At 36.2% G+C, this 10,497-nt stretch overlaps 1 pseudogene; it reads right to left on the reverse strand.

Moving 5' to 3' along the window:
* Positions 1–1,582: 1,582 nt before the first annotated feature.
* LOC107856003 lies at positions 1,583–2,916 on the reverse strand (annotated as a pseudogene).
* Positions 2,917–10,497: the final 7,581 nt, after the last annotated feature.

Below are 10,497 nucleotides of genomic sequence, written 5' to 3' on the forward strand. Positions count from 1 at the left end.
TTACAATTTCATCTTTTAAAATAGATTATTTCATCTTTTAACTTATAATCTGCTTTAATTTCTAGCGATATATTCCACAAAGAAAAATTTTATCAACAGCTGAAACAAAGAATTAATCATTTAAGAAATATCAATGTTCCTTCAATGCAATTAGAGATGGTGGATAATCAAACTAAGAAATATCAAGATATGATATGCAAGCAAGAGAACCCCTTTAGCTAAAAGGGGGAAAAAGATTCTATGTCAGAAGCTAGTTTCATAACATGAAATTGCTTCATTAGAAGCTGGATTTCTTGCATCCCAACCCCCTTCAACCTGTGATGTATGAGCAGACGCTAACACATTTGAGGCTTTTAACTGAGAATAATTGTAAGGTATTAAGCAACTTTTGCCGTTTTTAATTTTTTTATCTTTGATTTTTCAGTAGAAGCCAAGATGCAAGAGAACCAATAGGGATGAAGTAAAAGAGTTGAAATCTGAAGCAAATAGAAGAGAAGTGTGGCTGACGATATTCTTGATAGGTCATCATCTCTGTGATAAGTTATCAGATATACTGTCAGCCTTAGACAGATAATGGACCTCAGCTGAAAGTTGTGATGATATTTCCTGATAAGTCATCAAAGAGTTGATAAGTTATCAGAGTCGCCGTCAGCCTTAGGCAGAACATGTGAGCTGAGGTAGAGAAGTGACGACATTGTCTGATATGTCATCACATTTCTGATAAGTCATCAAGATTCATCGTCAGCCTTATACAGGAAGTACTAAAACTAAAGAGGGAGCGGGCGACATTTGTGATAAGTCGTCAGACTCATGATAAGATGTCATGAATGTCGTCGCCTAATTTAAGAAATTATTAAACTCTATGATTTTGTTTCCTTATTTAGGCTGAACTATAAAAAGTATTGTTTAGAGTTCAATCCTAAAGGTAATAGTAGGACTCCATGATAATTTTGAGATTTTAATTATTATTTATTGGTTGCAAATGATAGATAGCACCTGCTTTGATTTGCTTGAGATAAGAAATCAAATATAGTAGGAAGTGAATAATTGACAGGGACTTGGAAACACTAAACTTCCATTTAATAATTGACGTTGTAGCAAGGTTGATTAACCTAAGGTAAAGTATGGTTAGTAAATATAAATTCCCTAAGTCCGAGAGAATTAGGTAATTAAATGCTTAAGTAGGTCGAGAGACATTTAGGCATAACTTCGATAGAGATAATCTGTTGTCCTAACTACTCTAAGAATCTTGAATCACTATTAGCATCTGTCAAGTACTAAAACCCATAGTGAACATAATTATGATTTTCCATAAACTTTTGATTACAAACACTAAAACTAAATTGACCAACAATTATTTGCTAATCTCCAAAACCCCCATTCCAGGAAACATCCAACTATCAGTTAATTAAACCACAAACAACTTAAGTTCACACCATATTCCCTGTGGGATTCGACCCCAATCTAGTTGGATTATATATTGACAACGATCACTTACATTCTCATTAGAGAGGTGTAGTTTGAGTGTTATCAACCTGGTATTTCAATTAAATCAATACCAACTCTAACCCCTTCTAATATGTTAATTATCAAATATACCAATAGTTATGATAATACAGGGATCAAATACTTCCCAAGTGTATTGATCATTTCACTTAGGAGCAAAGCTATCAATAATTGTCCTTGTTTGAACCCACTACTGCCTATATTTGGCAACATAATAGGCATCTGCCGTTGCCCACCCATCTTTTGTTTTCATCAGAGAAAGGCCTTGAGCGTTCAGAACACCCAATTTTAGGACACCAATACGGTACTTCCATAACTATTTTGCGGTTGGTCTAATATCTCTACTGTAGTATGTTGACTTATCCAGAACATGGTAGACCTGCCTATATTTTATTTTCATCGGGGAAAGGCCCTGAGCGTTCAGAACACCCAATTCTAGGACACCAATACTGTACTTCCCCAACTGTTTTGTGGTTGGTCTAAGATAACTACTGTAGTGTGTTGACTCATCCAGAACATGGTTTTCTCCTTCCAAATATAGACTCATGTGAATCCTACTTGCAAACTTGATTTCCTTTTTTTCTCTCTTAACAATAATGTGCTTTTCAAGATTATACTACCTATTGTTAATAGGTCTGTGGTCCAACCTCCTATTGATATACTGTAAAGGAATAACATATCTTCCAAGTACTTCATCTGTGTTCGGTGCAATCAATGTCTCCTCAAATGGTTCTGCAGCTACAAACATCATATCCTCATTCCACATGGGATTAATAGTCTTGCTCGTGGAAACTCTGGTTCTCAATGCTTGATTTCCGAGGATGGCCTTTACGTAAACTTCTGGAAACCTACTTTTTCATCGGTAATCAAATCCTGAGACTCGATCACATTAACTCTAAGGTACCATAACTTTGGTGAGAGGTACACCTTAGACCTTATATTTGCAAGAGCATTAGCACCACTAACAGTGGCAACATCCAAATGCCAAGATTCTAGAAAGGTTTTATCAACTTGAGTACCCATCTAACCAACTAACATTAACTCTCCTTTAACTTTATTACTATTTCTATCCTCCAACCTATACCACTGTGGAGCAAGAGGGCTATCAGGGGGAACCCTTTTGGGGATCTCATTCAAATTAAAAATAATCCGACCAACAAAGTCATCCTTAATAACATCCTTATCTTTTACATTCACTTCAAGAATGGAAGCCTGAATTCGATCCTTAGAAAAAGAAAATACTTGACTCCATTCAGGATTTGATTTCTTTTCAAAATAGCGAGTTGTACCCCTATAGTTTCCAAGCCTAACCTCAACATCAGGATAAAGACTACCTGTAACATCCTTTTCTTTCATAACCCAAAAATCTACATCGAGTTTCCTAACTTCTACAACTAATTTCTTCATCATGTCTTGCAATTCCCCAATTTTTATGAAGAACATTCAATATTGTTATCATAGAAACATGAGTAATCATATGGTTGATTTAGGTATTCATAGAAGAAATTAGAGAGAATAACCTAATGTTGATGAAAATAGAGAAAAAGATACAGAAGAAATTGTACATACCTTTCTCAATCCAAGTCGACACTTCCTTCTTCACATGCAGCATAACAGTACCTCAGAGCTCTATTTGACCTGTAAGAGGATCAAACCTCTATTTATTGAATATTTTGTTAACTTCAAAAGAGATGGTTTCAACCTAATATTTGGGAAATTTAAAAATGAGCCAAATTGATGAGTAATTAAGATAAAAACATACAAGGTGAAAAGATATTAGAGAAATTGATAAACTCAATTTGGGAGTGAGAGCTTCAATTGGGCGGAGAAGCAATTTGGGGAAATGAGAGTGTGAGAGCTGTAATTTGGTAAAGTGAGAGGGAAAAATACTTTGCCCAATTAAAAACAAGAGGAAAAATAGAAGGTTTAGCGCTATTTTTTTGAATTATTGCAGGGGTCTACAGCCCCCACAAATTTATATATTTTTTATCGAGTATATGTGCTATTTTTTTTATTGATAAAGGGGGTTTAAAACCCCCACAATTAATAGAGGGGGTCTAAAACCCCTGCAACTTTATAAATTTTAGTGCCAGCTTTTTAACCCTGGCATTTCATTTAACTTTATGAGGGTTAAAATAACCCTTGCAAATAAACCCCCACAATCTTACCCATTTTTTATAGTGTGTCTTGTCACATCTGATAACGATCAGTCAATGGCACTATCCTTTGGACAATAACTTCGTGTATTGGTCAAAAAGATGAAAATTCTTTGATAAAAAACTTAAGGATTGAAGGGTGCCCTATAATAAAAAGAAGGGACACCCTTTTATCCATTGAATAAAAAAGGGTGCCAATTTTTAATATAAATAAGTGGAGGGGGTTAATTTTAACACACACATACAATTCACACATACACAAATATACATAAAAAAATCAGCCGCACAATATCACAACCTTCTCTTTCTTTTTTCTCTCTTCATCTCTCTAAACTGCCACTATAACTACCACCACTGCTGGAGCAGTCCATCGGACGACCAAATCCCCTCCGTCTTTCTCTCCCTCTCGCTTTCTCAAAAATAGCCACTGGTCATCACCACCAGTGTCTGTTTCTCTATAAAAGGAAGGTCGTCCAAACACTTAGGCTGCTGCTAAACTAGCCTCTCCTTGCTTTTCTCTCACGCCGCTGACTCATCGGAGTTGAGGACCTGCGAGTTCCAATCGATGATGCCACCAAAGTCAGCCGCCAAAACTCCAACAAACTTGAACACTATCATACCAAACCAGATCTAACCACCAAACACCACCCCTTTCTCTTTCTTTAGCTGTGCCTCGCTAAAGTTGGTCATCGGTGGGTGAGCCTCCACTGTACCATCTTCCTTTTCCCCATATTTTTCTCTAAAAAGAAAAATTATTTCTTGTTGTAGATTTGTTTGGGATTTTTTGTTTCCAATGTTGCTCTGGTGAAACTCCGTTGAAGCAATACAGGTCACCTCTCTCTTTTGCTATGGTTTATCAGAAAATACGCTGCTTCATTATTACATCACCATTAAAGCATGATAATGTTTGAATTTTGACTTCTCCAATGAACATCACTATTTCAGAATTCATTTACGTTTATGTTGGCTGATTGTTCCTCTATTTTACTACTTGTTTTGACATTTGGGTTGGTTCTTGTTTTATTTACATTTCGATAATTTTGTCAATAAATTTTGATGGTCCTATTTTGTTCCATTAATGTGTTTGAGAATTTGAGATTGTTTAGGTAGAATTTTATCCCCTTTTACTGATTTGTGGATGTGCTTGACTAATAACAAATAGTACTGACACATGGCAAATGACATTACGTACCCAAATAGGTAATAAAGATAAATAAATTTGGGCGATAACAAAATCTTACAATATCACAATAACACAAAGGATTTTATGATTAGTATCTTGGTAACGCGATTTCAGATGGTTGATAAATTGAGTAACCTCTTCGTAGCCATGACATATCTAAACTTAATCCGAGCCCACGCTTTAATAAGTTTTTTTATTTTTATGTATATATGCACACATAGTTTTTAAATTTATTTTGATTTTTCACTAACGTATTTGTACAAGTTCACGGGAACACATATCGAAAAATGGCATTCAAGGGATAATTTTATACTTGTCATTTCTTATAATTGTACACATTAAACATAGTGAAGACTCCACTTTTTGGGGTGTCAGATGAGAATATTCCTTATTTACATATACAATAATATACGTTTAGGCAAACTTAAGCTGTTAATATTTTATAAAAGAATTAGATTAATCAATTAGTTTACACATTTACATTTTAAATATTGCGTAGTTTTCTTCTCAAATGAATCTTTGTTTTTCACTATAATTTTAATCAAGTAATGTTATTCATAAATACTTTTTCTTTTCACGGCACATCAAAGATACTTTTCTTTTTATACATCACAAAATACTTTTTTTTCACATGTAATTTATACATTTTATACATATCTTTTACATGTTTTTAGAACAATAGGTTTTGTTATTTACTTACTATACATATACCTATACATAGTTTTAAATATTTGTATTTCTCAAAATAGTTAATTTATACTTAATATACATACACCTTTTACATTATTTTAAATACACCTCCTCCCTCTTTGATAAATATAGTCTACCCGGGTATCATATTTATAGATTCTGAAGGGTCCCTAACCCCTTTCCTTCCGGATAATTTAAACCCTTACCTAGAATGTCAATTGTTTTTTTATAGACTAATACATCAATCATACGTGTTAATAAATAAATAGGTTTCCTTATTTTTCTTAAAAATTAGGGACGACTTTGTACAAATTTTAATTCTTTTAGAGTTCATTAGTCATGTTTCGTTTAACCTTAGCGAAAGCAGGACATGACAGAATGGATTTAGAAAGAGGGCAACATCACAACCTTCTCTTTCCTCTCTCTCTTTATCTCTAAACTACTACCATAACTGTCGCTGTCGTAAGAGCAGTTCATCGGATGACCAGCTCCCCTCTTCCTTTTTCTCCCTCTTTCTTTCTCAAAAACATCCATTGTCACTGGTACTCACCACCAGAGACCACTGCTCTATTAAAGGAAGGCTTTACAAATAATACTGTCACCGCTAAACCAGCCTTCCCTTGCTCCTCTCTCACACTGCTGACTCATTGAGTTGAGGACCGACAAGTTCCAGCTGATGTTGCTGCTAATAACAGTCGCCAAAACTCCAATGAATCCACCCACCATCACACCAAACCATATCCGACCACTAAACACTGCCCCTCTCTCTTTCTTTTGGCAACGCCTTGTGGAGTTGGTCACCGACGAGCGAGCCTCCACTGTACCGTCTCTCTTTACCTTATATTTTTCTTTAAAATGAAAAATTATTTCCTATAATAGATCTATTTGAGCTTTGTGTTTCTGACGCTGCTCCAGTAAAATTTCATTGAAGCAATGCCAGCTACCTCTCTCTTTTGCTATGGTTTGTCAAAAAATATATTGGTTCGCATTACATCACCATTAAAGCATGATAATGTTTGAATTTTGACTTCTCCGATGAACATCACTATTTTGGAATTCATTTATGATTTTTTGGCTGATTGTTGCTCAATTTTACTACTTGTTTTGACATTTGGGTTGCTTCCTATTTTATTTGCATTTTGATAATTTTGTTAATTATTTTTTATGATCTTGTTTTGCTCTATTACTATGTTTGAAAATTTGGGACTATTTAGATGGAATTTTATCCCCTTTTTATTGATTTGTGGATTTGCTTGGCTGATAACAAACAATATCGAGAAATGACCAGTGACAATATCTCTCTGTCGGATTTTTGAGGTCACCCCATAACAAAAGACGGATTTTATTTTTTCAAATTTACTTATTTTATATCAAGTATCAATACATGATCAATGAATAAATTCTCCGTCGGTTTTTTAGGCCTCCACAATTAAAAAGATGGACATTACGTACACAAATACATAAGAAAGATAAATAAATTTGGACGATGACAAAATCTGACAATATCACAACAACACAAAGGGTTTTATGATTTGTATCTTGGCAAGGCAATTTCGGATGACCGATAAATCGAGCAACCACTTCATACCCATGGTGTATCTAAAACTTAATCTGAGCCCACACATTGGTAAAAAAGTTTATTTTTATATATAAAAAATTTTATTTTTATGTATATATGCACACATAGTTTTCTAATTTATTTTGCTTTTTCACTAAAGTATTTGTACAGGTTCTCAGGAACACTTGTAGAAAAATGGCATTCAAGGGAGAATTTTATACTTGTCTTTTCTTATAATTGTACATATTAAACATAGTGAAGAATTTACTTTTTGGGGTGTCGTATGGGAACGTTCTTTATTTACATATACATTAATATACCTTTAGGCAAACTTAGGCCATTATATTTTATAAAATAATTAAGTTAATCAATTACTCCTTCGCGTGTCTTTTCTTCGGCAAAAAATGGATCATCTATGATCTCATGCACCAACCGCCGCCAACCACCGACGATCACCTTGAATAGCCTACCATTCATAAAACCAACCACCACCCTCACCTTCTCACTGGTGAGACTCCACTACTCTTACCATCGCCGGTGAGAGCACCACCTTTATTGATATTTGTAATGCCAGTAACCACCAGAGAAACCAATAGTTACAACTTCTATCCACCTTCATCTCCTTAAAATCCTATGGAGAACCAGCATCATAGTCGATGCACCAAGCCAACGTCGGAGTTCCACAGGCATACATCTATTCTCAGTGAGTGACGTTAATTTTTTATGAGTATTTTGACTCTCTTCTATGTTCTTTACAACCCCTTTTAGGTACTACAAGCCCAGATTCGGCACTTTAGGTGGGGACATCAAGATTTCGATGGCCAACATACTTTTTCGGCGACAATATATTCCCCGGTGACTAATTACAGGGATGTGGCACCAGAAGGGTAAAGGCAGCGACAACAAATTTTGGTGAGCAATTTCTGCATCAATTTACTAGGATTCAACAAAACGATCAAGAAAATGTCTATCACAACATCTTCTCCTAGTACCAGGTGCACTCGTTTTATTATTCTCCATTTTATTTGGTGTAGGCTTTCTTTTTATTTTTCTATCTTGATATCTTGTCTAATTTTCTTAATTATTCATGTGGGATTACTGGTTTTGATTTCTCTATAACTTAGTAGATGTTATTTATTAGCATACCCGTATGGGTAGTATAGTTCTTGTTGTTGCTTGTGAGTAGCAAACCTGCTTGCTTGTTTTATATTTGCTTATTTAACTATTTTTAGCTGTATCCTTTTGCCCATCGTGTTTTTGTCTCCTCTGTTCTTCATTTCTTCTAGTGTCGCCTTTTGAGTGGTGTCTGTAGTGATAGATGATGGACTAGGATTATGTCATAAGTTGGGGTCAGGGCAGGGATCAGGTCTAGGTTAGAGTCTGGGGTTGGAGGCAAGAGAAAGTAGGGCTAGGTGGGATAAAGGTGCTTCTAGGTTGTGAGGTGGGTCCTGGAACATAGGGACACTTTAAGGTAAGTCTATAGAGCCGGTGAAGATTCTTACAAAGAGGAGGGTTAGTATAGCGTGTGTCCAGAAAACTAAATGGGTAGGCACTAAGGTGAGAGATGTGGACGGCTATAAATTGTGGTACGTGGGTAGTGTGAGATATAGAAATGGGGTAGGTATCTTAGTAGATGATGAACTTACGGAGCAGGTGGTGGAGGTTAAGAGAGTTAGTGATTAATTGATGTGTATTAGGTTGGTCATTGGAGGGTCTATGGTGAACGTAGTGCTTAGCTCCACAAGTAGGTTTGGACTATGAGGAGAAAAAAGACTTTTGGGAGGTTTTGAATGGGTTGGTGAGGGGCGTCCCGAGCACTAAAAAGTTTTTTGTGAAAGGATATTTCAATGGGCATATTGTGTCTTTGTCGAGAGGTTATGATGATGTGCATGGCGGTTTTGATTTAGTGGAGAGGAATGAAGGTGAAGTTTTTTTCTTGGATTTTTCTAGGGATTTTGTGTTGTTGATAGCAAATTCGAGCTTTTCAAAGAAGGAGAAGAACCTTATTACTTTTCATAGTTCAATGGCCAAGACTCAGATTGACTTTTTACTCCTTAGGAAGGGTGATAGAGTGCTATGTAAAGACTGTAAAGTCATACCTAGCGAGAATATTTTGACTCAACATAGGTTGTTGGTGATGGACTTGGTAATCAATAAGGGCAGAAAAAAGAGGAGTGTGGAGGATCAATCTAGGATTAAGTAGGATATATTGACTTTGGCTAGTGATTTGGAGATGGGGAGAATTTGAAGAGTATGGGGGCTTAAGAGAGTAGAGGGGATATGGATAGTATGTGGGAGACGACTGACAATTACATTAGGAAAACTGCTAGAAAGGTGTTGGGTGTCTCGAGAGGTCGATCTAGCAAGCATCGAGGGGATTGGTGGTAGAATGAAGAGGTTAAGAGGAAGGTGAAGTCTAAGAAGGTGGCTTATGCTAAGTTATTTAAGGGCAATGATAATGAAGAGAGGCATCCAAATAAGAAGAAGTATAAGATAGCTAGAAGAGAGGCTAAGTTAGCCGTTATAGTGGCTTAGATAATAGCTTTTGAGAGATTGTATGTGGCTTTAGAGGAGAAAAGTGGGAATAAGAAGTTGTATAGTCTTGCCAAGAAAAGGAAGTGGAGGGCTCATGACCTTGACCAAGTGAAGTGCATCAAGGGAGAAGATGGTACTGAGTTGGTTAAGGATGCCCTCATTAGGAAGAGGTGGAATTCCTATTTTCATAAACTCTTGAACGACGAGGGGAATAAAGGTTTCGCGTTAGGGGACTTGGAAAAGTTTGATAGTGTCATGATTATATTTATTATAGGTATATTAAGGTTGAAGAGTTCAGGGGGATATTCGTAGGATGCATTGGGGTAGGTCAATGGGGCCAGATGAGATTCCAGTGGATTTTTAGAAGAGCACTGGTGGGGCAGGTTTGGAGTGGTTGACAAGGTTATTTTACATTATTTTTAGGACAGCGAAGATGCCTGAAGTGTGGAGGTGGAGTATGATGAATCCATTATATAAGAACAAGGGATACATGCAAAGTTGCAACAACTATAGAGGTATTAAGTGTTGAGTCATACTATGAAGGTTTGGGAAAAAGTGGTAAAGTTGAGGCCGAGAAGGATCGTGACTCTCTCTGATAATCAGTTCGATTTTATGCCAGGTCGCTCGACTACTAAGGCATTCACCTTGTGAGAAAATTAGTGGAGTAGTTTCAAGAGAGAAATATAGACTTGCACATGGTGTTTATTGATCTTGAGAAGACATATGACAGAGTTTCCAAGGAGATTCTGTGGAGGTGCTTGAAGGCTAGAGGGGTGCTTGTGGCATACATTAGGTCAATTCACGGCATGTATAATGGCACGAAGACTCTTTTGAGGATGGTAGATGGAGATTCGGAGCATACTTTCTAG

This window comes from Capsicum annuum, chromosome 5 (assembly GCF_002878395.1).
Source record: "Capsicum annuum cultivar UCD-10X-F1 chromosome 5, UCD10Xv1.1, whole genome shotgun sequence".
Taxonomy (NCBI): Eukaryota; Viridiplantae; Streptophyta; class Magnoliopsida; order Solanales; family Solanaceae; genus Capsicum; species Capsicum annuum.